Source organism: Lolium rigidum, unplaced genomic scaffold, assembly GCF_022539505.1.
Source record: "Lolium rigidum isolate FL_2022 unplaced genomic scaffold, APGP_CSIRO_Lrig_0.1 contig_60867_1, whole genome shotgun sequence".
Lineage (NCBI taxonomy): Eukaryota > Viridiplantae > Streptophyta > Magnoliopsida > Poales > Poaceae > Lolium > Lolium rigidum.
This window is the reverse complement of record NW_025901112.1, coordinates 1-14912: the sequence shown is the minus strand read 5'-3', so window position 1 is coordinate 14912 and position 14912 is coordinate 1.

The window sequence follows — 14912 nt, the reverse complement described above, 5'->3', positions numbered from 1 at the left end:
GGATGGAGAAATATTGTACCCTTATAGTAGGCAAGTACTGCCAAGCATAGGACTACAATGAGAATGAACATCCAACTACAAGATGAAGATAGTGGAAGACCGTCGATGGCACTAACAAGTAAGAGGATGAAGGATGTCGTAAATTCCTCTCATTTTGGTCTCTGATTGACCCGAAGAGTGACCCCTAAGAGCCAAAAGTAGTTCAACCACCAGCCCATAGGGATTAGAAGCCTAACCACGAGGAAAAGCCCACTCAAGTCATTTTTAAAATATATGTTGTTCACTATATGTGATAAAATACCACCTATTGGATATTAAATCAGAAGCCATAGATGTTTTCAGAAGATGACCTGGTGTCAAGTCATGTCCTAGGATGTGCCAAGTTATACCCAAGATAGTCTTAACCTAAACCCAAGACTTAAGACTGCCTAGAAAAATTTCCTTTAAGGGTGGTAGCCCACCCCAACATATCCCAAACCCATCTTTCTTTCTAGCCTTTCTCGAATCTCGAGGACGAGATTCCTTTTAAGGGTGGTAGTCTGTAACATCCCAAAATTTTCAAATTTTGGAATGTAAAGATAAATAAATTAAGTTGATTGAATTGTTTGTCTTTGTTGAAATTTCACAAGGAACTAAAACTTTTTGAGTTTATTTATAAGCCTTTCCCAAAATAAGTTTTCACAAAGATTTGTTTTCAAAATATTTCCAAACCAAACCTATTTATGTTTCATGGTTTTGAAATCATATAAGATTCTATTTTGAGACAAAAGGCCCAAACCTTATTCTGATATATCAATGCCCAAGTAGCCATATAAAGCGTTATATTTATAATAACATTTTTGTAATTTGGTTTTCGACCAAAATGAGTTTTATAAAGTTAATTGAGTCGTTTCGACTTCAATACCATAATCTATGTTGAAATAAAATCTGCAAAAGGTTTCATTTTCATGAAATATTTTAATTGCTTGATTTTATAAAATATAAATTATATTTCTAAATTTTGCTAATAGTCTATTAGGCTAAGTGCACAAAATATATATACCATGTGCTTGTTCGGACTGAAATAGTGTTCCATATTGTCCACATACTGTACACTAATTTTTACAGAACCTTCATGTTTGGTTTCTCTAAAATTGGATACCCAAACTGAAACTAGAAAATGTAAAATACAAATAAGAAAATAGAAAAGAATGAAAGAAAATGAACGTCCGGCCGGGCCGGTCAAGCCGGAACCGCGCACGCGCGCACGCTCGCGAGAGGCCAGAGGCCAAGTCACGCAGCGCAGCCACGCTGCCTTTTCCTTTTCGTTTTTTTTCTTTTTCTTCTCTCACTGTCGCGGAGGCCGCAGCTATCTTCAACCTCTAGCCAGAGTTTATCTCACGTACGCGTATGAACCAGAACCGAAAATCTCCTGTTTCTTCGCCGGTTCCGTTCGATTTCGTGCTCTCTTTTTCCACGAAATTCTATCTATAAATAACCCACACCTGTGCACACTTTATCCCGCAAAACCCTAACCAATCCCGCCGCCAGGCTGACCATTTTGCTCGCCGGAGTCCGTCTCTGCCGTCGCCGTATTTCTCTCGATTCCGACGAGTATTCAAGGTTTTTCTGCCCCCGTTTGGTCCCTATTTGATCAGCTTGTTCTTGCGCATCTTCTCCACTTCTTTTTCGTTTTCTTTTTCCTCGCAGCGTAGCGCCGACGCCGAAGAAATCTGAGGTTGCCGCAGCCTTGGCAACTCCGTCCGAAGAACGCCGGCAACTCAGGGCCTCCGAGGCAACGCCCTGTATGCAGTCGACCCCTTCGTCTTCGTCCGCTTCACGTCGACCTCGCCACCACCGCCGACGACCACTAGAACGACGGGAACCATCACCTCGACTGGATCACACCGGAGCAGCACCACCTCCGGCCGTCCTCGTCGTTGTTACACGGAAGAGATCGAGGCCGCCGGCCTCAACACCGAGCTCTGCGCGAAGAGCTGGTTCCCGTGGACATTTTCCCTGAGCCAGGACACCACCGGAGAGGGGCCATGGACCGCGCGCGACCACGCCAGTGTCTCCTTCGTTAACATCGACTCACTGTAAGCCACCAACGTTTCCTCCTACGGTTTGATTAATCGGGCCAATCACAACCTAGGCCGTTCGATCTAAATCGAAAACACTGTGTTATCTCAGTTAACTGAACCGGCTGAAGTCTCCTATCACGATCGATCAGTGCTCACTGCCAGCTAGTTCACGTAAATAAACTTTAAAATTTTGTATCTTCCGATCTATAGCTTCGTTTTAGAATGATTCCTCTTGCATTGATTTTGTAATACAATTCTCTGCAACCTTTGTGTAGGAAGTTTTTCCATCGGAGCAACTTTTTATGACAACTTTTCGTACAACATCAAAATTTAACCGCGACATGTTTAATCTTATAAATTTTATTGGAAATTGTACACATGACCAAATATGGCAAACCCTATACCCCTGAATTCAGAAAAATGAGTAGAACCCAATGATAAAATAAAAATTGGCTTTTGGACAAGTTGAAAATGTTCAAATTTAAATATGTGAATTTGAGTATTTTAGGCATGAATTATATTCTACAAATTCAAATCACATGATTCCTTTTGCAATGGAAGGAATTGATGTCCCCTATCCAAGTAACATCACTCCCTAAAACTTTTAGAACTATTTGCAAGTATTCAAGTCTAAATATGAGGACTTGAGTAGTTTCGACATAACTTAAATTCTATAAACCCCTTTAAGATGATTCCTTTTGTAAATGAATTATATTTGAACTCTTCATCCAGTAGCACACCTGTTTAGTTTAGTTGATCATATTCACTTTCCATGCTTTTAGATTTGAAGTAATATCCTTCTATGTGTCATACGACACAATCCATAAACCCTACTTGATCATATCTTTTCTTTTGAATATGTGTTACTCATCAATATCCATGGAAACCATTATCATAATTCATTTTTGTAAACATTGAGGTTGAAGCTTAAACTCATAACTCCATTTTTCCAAAGTGAATCATGTGAGCATACCCATTTACCAAAAATCATTTAGATATTTTCATAATGTCCAAGATCATATCTATCCTAATTATATTTGCCTAGTTCACAATATTCAAACTACACAAGAGTTATTTTAATAAATTGCGACTAATCTTATTTATAGTTTTTCCCTATGCAAATGTTGTGGAGACACTCTACACATGTGTTGAAACGTTGACATCCTTTAGAATCTTTGTTCCACATCTTGAATACCATTAATGTCTATCCAATCTCATGCCATTCGATCATATTTATTAAGTTTGGGATATTCAAATTACAAATGAGTCATTTGAGTAAGTAAATATACCATTAGTTCATACCCAAATCTTTGTGTGAATTTGTGCTACCTTGATAAGTGTTTTCACACTATGTCATGTTGCATTTTGAATTGCACTTGCAATACTTGTGAGAGTTTCTATAACACCAGTATCATTATAATTATCTATCCTTGAGTAGCAAATAACCATTGACCATAGGTTCTTGTCAATCATTCTTCTTCTGAGCACTTGACTTAGATAATCATTTTCTTTCCAAGTATTTGACCAATTCATTCAATATATCAAATTCATATCTTGCAAGCCATACCTCTGCCATACCTTCAATTTTCGAGTTAACCATAAATTTAATGAAAACTAAAATACAATGAATAACAAATCTTTCTGAATTGTTGTCTTGCTTGTTTTTGTTGTTGCTTGAATGTGTGTTTATGTTCTTTTACTTTTATGTTATAGTTGTACGGAGAGATACGAGTTTTGATTGAGAGAAGAGCAGAATTCTTCAGATACCAAAAAGGCAAGTGTCACACACCGTCTTGTCCTACTATTTTTATATGCACTTTGTAGTTATTTTCAGTAGCTATTCATGTGTAGGATTGTTTTAAATATACATATTGCTATGCTATGATCACTTGTTAGAACAACCACATGTTCAACACTTGTTCTTTGTCGCTACCGTATTGTAGTATGCTTAGCATTGCTATTGTAGATGTGTGGTTGGGATTCCATGATGTGATATGTGGTATTATGAAAGTATGGTTTTATGTAATAAAACAACCTAAAATAATGAATCATCTGGGTGGAAGTGGTAATGCTTGGTTTATGTTGAGTGGTTGCACCGGGGTCATTTCTATGGCAGCACCGTGTGCATCACACTTGAGGTTGGCCACCCGGGAACAAAGAGATTAGCCCGGTTTTCTTGTTTTAGTAGCTTCCGAGTACAACCACATGCTATATGGGCTCTGGCTAGATTGAGTAGGTTGCGAGAACTCGACCCAATGTACGAGAGGGTGGTAGGTGTTGGTAGGACGGAGCGCGTCCATTGTGGTTGAGGTATTGCTTCCGAAAGGTCTTGTCCTAGTCGACATCTGTCCATTGAGCAAATTGCGCATCATGGAAGAAGAACGGACTAGGTCATGTGGGGAATGTGTACAGCCTCTCGAGAGTGTCAAACTAAGTACTTAGCCGTGTCCCCGGTTATGGACATTATGAGCAACTAGAGTCCGGAACTGTTTGGAGGATCTCATCATTCCAATTTCTTAATAAAACTTGATGGGGCAAACAATGGGTTTAGGAGCATGCAAAGCTAGGTTGTCTTGTGTTTACATGGGCCTATGCTAGCATGTCCGTAGATGTTTAGGAGCATATGAAGCTAACTGTCTTGCGACGGCATGGGTTATGCTAATATGTTCCTAGACGATGATTTTTAAAGAATAAAATTGTTTATAAAAGATAGGGAAACTATTGCTTTCCGCAAAAGAGCCGAAACTCCACTTGCCAAATGAGCACGTAGTTGTTAGGCGCCATTTATATATCCACCAAAAGTGACATTTGCCAATACAATTCCAAATGTATTGACCCTGCGTGGCTGCAACGTTTTATGTTGCAGATATTCTGATGAACGAGTGAGGTTCGATGGTTAGGGTTACGAGTCTATACTCGACATGCTCGCCTGTGGCACATGAAGACGAAGGACTCCATGCTGATATGTTTCGTTGTAAACTCGATATAATGCTAGCTTCGGGCTATGCAATTTGTAATGTTTACTTTGTATTTATCGGATCATGCGATGTAATAAAGACCTTTGTTTCTTGGTATTACATCTTAAACTGTGTGTGCTAGCGATTGATCCAGGGACTAGCACAAATAAGCACAGAGATTCAATTCTTACCGGGTTGAATCGCTTCACAAAGCCTCCGGCTGCACGGCAAAGCCTCCGGCTGCACGGCAGCGTTTTCCCGCACGCAGCGCAGTGCACGCACGGCAGTGCAGTGCACGCACGGCAAAGGCCTTTGCCGTGCAAGATTTGCGATGCGCACGGCAATGATGTCGTTGCCGTCGGAGTCTTTGCCGGGCGATCGTTGCCGTGTGACTTCGGACGGCAAAGCCTTTCCCGGGCAAATAGGGCCCTTTGCCGTGCGTTTTGTCACACGACAACGTGCTATTTTCCCGTAGTGATTGACGACAGTGCCCATGGATGTCGTAGTCCTTGTTGGAGGCGTTGTGGCAGCTTCCTGGATAGATGATGATGAAATAGGCGCCATTACTCCCGTGGGGGTATCATCTTTGGAGACATACACCGAATGGACGTGTGGACGGTTTGGTGGCTGGGTGTCGATCTCCGCGTGTTCCTCGTGTGGGGACCAAGATGGAGCGGCATGGCATCTACCATCTATTATAACAAGTCTTGGGGGCATGGTATAGCGAGGTCTCGGTGACGAGCGCGGGATGATGGACGCACGCAGGGAGGTTGCACCGTCTGGCGTCATGGCAGCATCAATGGCAGGCCTGGCAAGGTCAATGTGTTGATCCCTGAAACACGGCGGTAGTGACTTCTACGGTGTGTGTGTTGGTGTGCACTGATACGTCTCCGACGTATCGATAATTTCTTATGTTCCATGCCACATTATTGATGTTATCTACATGTTTTATGCACACTTTATGTCATATTCGTGCATTTTCTGGAACTAACCTATTAACAAGATGCCGAAGTGCCGATTCTTGTTTTCTGCTGTTTTTGGTTTCGAAATCCTAGTAAGGAAATATTCTCGGAATTGGACGAAATCAAAGCCCGGGGGCCTATTTTTCCACGAAGCTTCCGAAGTCCGAAGACGAGACGAAGAGGGGCCACGGGGTGGCCAAACCCTAGGGCGGCGCGGCCCCACCCCTGGCCGCGCCGGCCTATGGTGTGGGCCCCCCGTGCCGCCTCTTTACTTGCCCTTCCGCCTACTTAAAGCCTCCGTGACGAAACCCCCAGTACCGAGAGCCACGATACGGAAAACCTTCCAGAGACGCCGTCGCCGCCGATCCCATCTCGGGGGATCCGAGAGATCGCCTCCGGCACCCTGCCGGAGAGGGAATCATCCCCGGAGGACTCTACGCCGCCATGGTCGCCTCCGGTGTGATGTGTGAGTAGTCTACCCCTGGACTATGGGTCCATAGCAGTAGCTAGATGGTTGTCTTCTCCCCATTGTGCTATCATTGTCGGATCTTGTGAGCTGCCTATCATGATCAAGATCATCTATATGTAATTCTATATGTTGCGTTTGTTGGGATCCGATGAATAGAGAATACTTGTTATGTTGATTATCAAAGTTATGCTTATGTGTTGTTTATGATCTTGCATGCTCTCCGTTACTAGTAGATGCTCTGGCCAAGTAGATGCTTGTAACTCCAAGAGGGAGTACTTATGCTCGATAGTGGGTTCATGCCTGCATTGACACCGGGACAGATGATGGAAAGTTCTAAGGTTGTGTTGTGTCTGTTGCCACTAGGGATAAAACATTGATGCTATGTCTAAGGATGTAGTTGTTGATTACATTACGCACCATACTTAATGCAATTGTCTGTTGCTTGCAACTTAATACCGGAGGGGTTCGGATGATAACTCTGAAGGTGGACTTTTTAGGCATAGATGCGGTTGGATGGCGGTCTATGTACTTTGTCGTAATGCCCAATTAAATCTCACTATACTCATCATGATATGTATGTGCATTGTCATGCTCTCTTTATTTGTCAATTGCCCAACTGTAATTTGTTCACCCAACATGCTGTTCGTCTTATGGGAGAGACACCTCTAGTGAGCTGTGGACCCCGGTCCAATTCTCTTTACTCGAAATACAATCTACTTCAATACTTGTTCTACTCGTTTTCTCTGCAAACAATCATCTTCCACACAATACGGTTAATCCTTTGTTACAGCAAGCCGGTGAGATTGACAACCTCACTTGTTTCGTTGGGGCAAAGTACTTTGGTTGTGTTGTGCAGGTTCCACGTTGGCGCCGGAATCCCTGGTGTTGCGCCGCACTACATCTCGCCGCCATCAACCTTCAACGTGCTTCTTGACTCCTACTGGTCCGATTAAACCTTGGTTTCTTACTGAGGGAAACTTGCCGCTGTGCGCATCACACCTTCCTCTTGGGGTTCCCAACGGACGCGTGTCGAACGAAAAGACAATACGTCAACCACGCGCATCAAGCAAATTTCTGGCGCCGTTGCCGGGGAGATCAAGACACGCTGCAAGTGGAGTCTCCACTTCTCAATCTCTTTACTTTGTTTTTTGTCTTGCTTAGTTTTATTTACTACTTTGTTTGCTGCACTAAATCAAAATACAAAAAAATTAGTTGCTAGTTTTACTTTATTTGCTATCTTGTTTGCTATATTGAAAACACAAAAAAATTAGTTTACTTGCATTTACTTTATCTAGTTTGCTTTATTTACTGTTGCTAAAATGGCCAACGCTGAAAATACTAAGTTGTGTGATTTCACAACCACAAATAATAATGATTTCTTATGCACACCTATTGCTCCACCTGCTACTACAGCAGAATTCTTTGAAATTAAACCTGCTTTACTGAATCTTGTTATGAAAGATCAATTTTCTGGAATTTGTTCTGATGATGCTGCTGCCCATCTTAATAATTTTGTTGAACTATGTGAAATGCAAAAATATAAAGATGTAGATGGTGATATTATTAAACTAAAATTGTTCCCTTTCTCATTAAGAGGAAGAGCTAAAGATTGGTTGCTATCTCTCGCCTAAGAATAGTATTGATTCATGGACTAAATGCAAGGATGCTTTTATTGGTAGATATTATCCCCCTGCTAAAATTATATCTTTGAGGAGTAGCATAATGAATTTTAAACAATTAGATACTGAACATGTTGCTCAAGCTTGGGAAAGAATGAAATCTCTCGGTTAAAAATTGCCCAACCCATGGACTCGACTACTTGGATGATCATCCAAACCTTCTATGCAGGACTAAATTTTTCTTCACGGAATTTATTGGATTCAGCTGCTGGAGGTACCTTTATGTCCATCACTCTTGGTGAAGCAACAAAGCTTCTTGATAATATGATGATCAACTACTCTGAATGGCACACGGAAAGAGCTCCACAAGGTAAGAAGGTAAATTCTGTTGAAGAATCCTCTTCCTTGAATGATAAGGTTGATGCTATTATGTCTATGCTTGTGAATGATAGGACTAATATTGATCCTAATAATGTTCCGTTAGCTTCATTGGTTGCACAAGAAGAACATGTTGATGTAAACTTCATTAAAAATAATAATTTCAACAACAATGCTTACCGGAACAATTCTAGTAACAACTATAGGCCATATCCTTATAATAATGGCAACGGCTATGGTAATTCTTATGGAAATTCTTACAACAATAATAGGAATTCACCCCCTGGACTTGAAGCCATGCTTAAAGAATTTATTAGTACACAAACTGCTTTTAACAACTCTGTTGAAGAAAAGCTTGGAAAAATTGATATACTTGCTTCTAAAGTCGATAGTCTTGCTGCTGATGTTGATCTTTTGAAATCAAAAGTTTTGCCTAATGAGAATTATCATAATAAAATTGTTACTACAGCAAATGCCATTCAAGTTAGAATTAATGAGAATATAAGATTAATGGCTGAACTGCGTGCTAGGTGGGATAGAGAAGAAAATGAAAAACTAGCTAAAGAGAAGAATATAGCTAAAGTTTGGACTATTACCACCACTAGTAATGATAATGCTACACATGTTGCTGCACCTCCTACTCATACTAATAAAAGAATTGGTGTTAGCAATGTTTCCACTTCTAATGCAAAGCGCGAAAACTGCTCGAAACTGCTAAAACTGCTGAAACTGCTCTGTGATAAAGCTGCTGAAATTTTTTCCAACATTGGGGATGATGATCCCATTGCTTTAGATTATAATGGTTTGAATTTTGATGATTGCCACATCTCTGAAGTTATAAAGTTCTTGCAAAAACTTGCTAAAAGTCCTAATGCTAGTGCTATAAATTTGGCTTTCACGCATCATATTACAAATGCTCTCATAAAAGCTAGAGAAGAGAAACTAGAGCGCGAAGCCTCTATTCCTAGAAAGCTAGAGGATGGTTGGGAGCCCATCATTAAGATGAAGGTTAAAGATTTTGATTGTAATGCTTTATGTGATCTTGGTGCAAGTATTTCTGTTATGCCTAAGAAAATTTATAATATGCTTGACTTGCCACCGCTGAAAAATTGTTATTTGGATGTTAATCTTGCTGATCATTCTACAAAGAAACCTTTGGGTAAAGTTGATAATGTTCGCATTACCGTTAACAATAATCTTGTTCCCGTTGATTTTGTTGTCTTGGATATTGAATGCAATGCATCTTGTCCCATTATATTGGGAAGACCTTTTCTTCGAACTGTTGGTGCTATTATTGATATGAGGGAAGGTAATATAAAATATCAATTTCCTCTCAATAAAGGTATGGAACACTTCCCTAGAAAGATAATAAAGGTACCTTATGATTCTATTATTAGAACAAATTATGATGTTGATGCTTCATCTCTCGATGTTACTTGATACACACTTTCTGCGCCTAGCTGAAAGGCGTTAAAGAAAAGCGCTTATGGGAGACAACCCATGTTTTTTTACCTACAGTATTTTTGTGTCTTGGAAGTTGTTTACTACTGTAGCAACCTCTCCTTATCTTAGTTTTGTGTTTTGTTGTGCCAAGTTAAGCCGTTGATAGAAAAGTAAGTACTAGATTAGGATTACTGCGCAGTTCCAGATTTCTTTGCTGTCACGAATCTGGGTCCACCTCCCTGTAGGTAGCTCAGAAAATTATGCCAATTTACGTGCATGATCCTCAGATATGTACGCAACTTTCATTCAATTTGAGCATTTTCATTTGAGCAAGTCTGGTGCTATTTTAAAATTCGTCAATACGAACTGTTCTGTTTTGACAGATTCTGCCTTTTATTTCGCGTTGCCTCTTTCGCTATGTTGGATGAATTTCTTTGATCCACTAATGTCCAGTAGCATTATGCAATGTCCAGAAGTGTTAAGAATGATTGTGTCACCTCTGAATATGTCAATTTATATTGTGCACTAACCCTCTAATGAGTTGTATCGAGTTTGGTGTGGAGGAAGTTTTCAAGGATCAAGAGAGGAGTATGATGCAACATGATTAAGGAGAGTGAAAGCTCTAAGCTTGGGGATGCACCCGGTGGTTCACCCCTGCATATATCAAGAAGACTCAAGCGTCTAAGCTTGGGGATGCCCAAGGCATCCCCTTCTTCATCGACAACATTATCAGGTTCCTCCCCTGAAACTATATTTTTATTCCATCACATCTTATGTGCTTTTTCTTGGAGCGTCGGTTTGTTTTTGTTTTTGTTTTTGTTTTGTTTGAATAAAATGGATCCTAGCATTCACTTTATGGGAGAGATACACGCTCCGCTGTAGCATATGGACAAGTATGTCCTTGGTTTCTACTCATAGTATTCATGGTGAAGTTTCTCCTTCGTTAAATTGTTATATGGTTGGAATTGGAAAATGATACATGTAGTAATTGCTATAAATGTCTTGGGTAATGTGATACTTGGCAATTGTTGTGCTCATGTTTAAGCTCTTGCATCATATGCTTTGCACCCATTAATGAAGAAATACATAGAGCATGCTAAAATTTGGTTTGCATATTTGGTTTCTCTAAGGTCTAGATAATTTCTAGTATTGAGTTTGAACAACAAGGAAGACGGTGTAGAGTCTTATAATGTTTTCAATATGTCTTTTATGTGAGTTTTGCTGCACCGGTTCATCCTTGTGTTTGTTTCAAATAAGCCTTGCTAGCCTAAACCTTGTATCGAGAGGGAATACTTCTCATGCATCCAAAATACTTGAGCCAACCACTATGCCATTCGTGTCCACCATATCTACCTATACTACATGGTATTTTTCCGCCATTCCAAAGTAAATTGCTTGAGTGCTACCTTTAAAATTCCATCATTCACCTTTGCAATATATAGCTCATGGGACAAATAGCTTAAAAACTATTGTGGTATTGAATATGTAATTATGCACTTTATCTCTTATTAAGTTGCTTGTTGTGCGATAACCATGTTCACTGGGGAACGCCATCAACTATTCATTGTTGAATTTCATGTGAGTTGCTATGCATGTTCGTCTTGTCTGAAGTAAGGGCGATCTACACTGAGTTGAATGGTTTGAGCATGCATATTGTGAGAGAAGAACATTGGGCCGCTAACTAAAGCCAAGATTCATGGTGGAAGTTTCAGTTTTGGACAAACATCCTCAAGTCTCTAATGAGAAAAGAATTAATTGTTGTCAAATGCTTAAAGCATTAAAAGAGGAGTCCATTATCTGTTGTCTATGTTGTCCCGGTATGGATGTCTAAGTTGAGAATAATCAAAAGCGAGAAATCCAAATGCGAGCTTTCTCCTTAGACCTTTGTACGAGGCGGCATAGAGGTACCCCTTTGTGAAACTTGGTTAAAGCATATGTATTGCGGTGATAATCCAGGTAGTCCAAGCTAATTAGGACAAGGTGCGGGCACTATTGGTACACTATGCATGAGGCTTGCAACTTATAAGATATAATTTACATGATGCATATGCTTTATTACTACCGTTGACAAAATTGTTTCACGTTTTCAAAATCAAAGCTCTAGCACAAATATAGCAATCGATGCTTTTCCTCTATGAGGACCATTCTTTTACTTTCAATGTTGAGTCAGTTCACCTATTTCTCTCCACCTCAAGAAGCAAACACTTGTGTGAACTGTGCATTGATTCCTACATACTTGCTTATTGCACTTATTATATTACTCTATGTTGACAATATCCATGAGATATACATGTTACAAGTTGAAAGAAACCGCTGAAACTTAATCTTCTTTTGTGTTGCTTCAATACCTTTACTTTGAATTATTGCTTTATGAGTTAACTCTTATGCAAGACTTATTGATGCTTGTCTTGAAGTGCTATTCATGAAAAGTCTTTGCTTTATGATTCACTTGTTTACTCATGTCATACACATTGTTTTGATCGCTGCATTCACTACATATGCTTTACAAATAGTATGATCAAGATTATGATGGCATGTCACTCCAGAAATTATCTGTGTTATCGTTTTACCTGCTCGGGACGAGCAGAACTAAGCTTGGGGATGCTGATACGTCTCCGACGTATCGATAATTTCTTATGTTCCATGCCACATTATTGATGTTATCTACATGTTTTATGCACACTTTATGTCATATTCGTGCATTTTCCGTAACTAACCTATTAACAAGATGCCGAAGTGCCGATTCGTTATTCTCGCTGTTTTTGGTTTCAGAAATCCTAGTAATGAAATATTCTCGGAATTGGACGAAATCAAAGCCCAGGGGCCTATTTTTCCACGAAGCTTCCGGAAGTCCGAAGACGAGACGAAGAGGGGCCACGGGGTGGCCAAACCCTAGGGCGGCGCGGCCCCACCCCCGGCCGCGCCGGCCTATGGTGTGGGCCCCCGTGCCGCCTCTTGACTTGCCCTTCCGCCTACTTAAAGCCTCCGTGACGAAACCCCCAGTACCGAGAGCCACGATACGGAAAACCTTCCAGAGACGCCGTCGCCGCCGATCCCATCTCGGGGGATCCAGGAGATCGCCTCCGGCACCCTGCCGGAGAGGGGAATCATCCCCCGGAGGACTCTACGCCGCCATGGTCGCCTCCGGTGTGATGTGTGAGTAGTCTACCCCTGGACTATGGGTCCATAGCAGTAGCTAGATGGTTGTCTTCTCCCCATTGTGCTATCATTGTCGGATCTTGTGAGCTGCCTATCATGATCAAGATCATCTATATGTAATTCTATATGTTGCGTTTGTTGGGATCCGATGAATAGAGAATACTTGTTATGTTGATTATCAAAGTTATGCTTATGTGTTGTTTATGATCTTGCATGCTCTCCGTTACTAGTAGATGCTCTGGCCAAGTAGATGCTTGTAACTCCAAGAGGGAGTACTTATGCTCGATAGTGGGTTCATGCCCGCATTGACACCGGGACAATGATGAGAAAGTTCTAAGGTTGTGTTGTGCTGTTGCCACTAGGGATAAAACATTGATGCTATGTCTAAGGATGTAGTTGTTGATTACATTACGCACCATACTTAATGCAATTGTCTGTTGCTTGCAACTTAATACTCGGAGGGGTTCGGATGATAACCCGAAGGTGGACTTTTTAGGCATAGATGCAGTTGGATGGCGGTCTATGTACTTTGTCGTAATGCCCAATTAAATCTCACTATACTCATCATGATATGTATGTGCATTGTCATGCTCTCTTTATTTGTCAATTGCCCAACCGTAATTTGTTCACCCAACATGCTGTTCGTCTTATGGGAGAGACACCTCTAGTGAACTGTGGACCCCGGTCCAATTCTCTTTACTTGAAATACAATCTACTGCAATACTTGTTCTACTCGTTTTCTCTCGCAAACAATCATCTTCCACACAATACAGTTAATCCTTTGTTACGAGCAAGCCGGTGAGATTGACAACCTCACTGTTTCGTTGGGGCAAAGTACTTTGGTTGTGTTGTGCAGGTTCCACGTTGGCGCCGGAATCCCTGGTGTTGCGCCGCACTACATCTCGCCGCCATCAACCTTCAACGTGCTTCTTTGACTCCTACTGGTCCGATTAAACCTTGGTTTCTTACTGAGGGAAACTTGCCGCTGTGCGCATCACACCTTCCTCTTGGGGTTCCCAACGGACGCGTGTCGAACGAAAAGACAATACGTCAACCACGCGCATCATGCACCGAGGGTTTGCTAGACCAGTTGTGCTCCTTACTTGCCGATGGGCAGCTTGGTGAGGAATTCGGTTTTTTGGATGATGTAATCTGGTATGATGTCAGGGCACATGCCCTGCTCATGGTTACTCCCTTCATCAATCTTGTAGATATAGTGTGATGGCTTCGAATTTAAGTTTGTATTCTCTCTTGTAAGGTTTTGTTAAATAATCTAATAAAAAAAGGCTATGTGCATCTTTTGGATGCAGTGGCTAGGGGTTTCAACCTTCATTTTGAGAAAACAAAACCAAAATACCTTGGACAATTTTTATGCTGAAACTTGGCAAAGCCTTTACCGTGTGTATTTTCTGGTTACTCGGCCAAAAAAATACTTCACAGTCCAGCTAGACTAATGGAGCTAAGACCTTTGCCGTGTGTTTTGCGGTATGTCCCATGTCCATGGAAGCCAACTACGCCGTATTCTTTCACTAGCACACACGGCAAAATCCATTGCCTTTGTCATGTGCTTTTGCCAGCACACATGACAAACTTCCCTGTATTTGTTCAGCCCCGAGCCGTCAAAATCCGGGGCCCTGTGCAGAATTTGAAAATGGACCCTAACTCACTAGATAATATAACTAGTAATGAATGATTCTAATGTTTATATGTCTTAGATGGATGTTTAAACTTAAAAACTACTCTTTAGTGTTTCTAGATTCCAAACATGTGGTTTGTATACACATGATAAAGGACATTCGGCACCTTCGCCGATTGTATGCAGTTTTTTCAATTTTATGCTAGTTCCCCGCGATTCAAAATAC